Source organism: Cricetulus griseus, chromosome 6 (assembly GCF_003668045.3).
Source record: "Cricetulus griseus strain 17A/GY chromosome 6, alternate assembly CriGri-PICRH-1.0, whole genome shotgun sequence".
Taxonomy (NCBI): domain Eukaryota; kingdom Metazoa; phylum Chordata; class Mammalia; order Rodentia; family Cricetidae; genus Cricetulus; species Cricetulus griseus.
Window position 1 is genome coordinate 100,486,360 of NC_048599.1, and position 317 is coordinate 100,486,676.

Here is a 317-nt window from a genome sequence, read left to right on the forward strand (position 1 = left end):
CTAACTATGGAATGGTTCACGAATTTGCACGTCATCTTTGAGCAGGGGCCATCTTAATCTTCTCTGTATCATTCCAGTCTCAGCATACGTGCTACTGAAGCGAGTCCTAGATCTTCCCTTAGTGGTCTGGCTTGATTGCTCTCTTGCTATTTCTTGTAACACCCCCCCAAAAGCCCCAGCAAATTAAAAATGTCAATATCTGTTTCGTTATTCTTCCTGTCCATTTCACCCCCAACCTGATCTCTCACGTTCTCTTACCTCCATCCACCCTATTTTACCCAGGAGCTCTCTTCTGCTTCCCCCTAAGCAGGAAATCC

The 317-nt window shown here is 45.7% G+C and overlaps 1 non-coding gene across 1 annotated transcript; it reads right to left on the reverse strand.

Moving 5' to 3' along the window:
- LOC113835281 lies at positions 1 to 103 on the reverse strand. Its single transcript, XR_003486355.1, has one exon. It is a non-coding gene; the product is annotated as a U6 spliceosomal RNA (small nuclear RNA).
- Between the last annotated feature and the right edge of the window lie 214 nt (positions 104 to 317).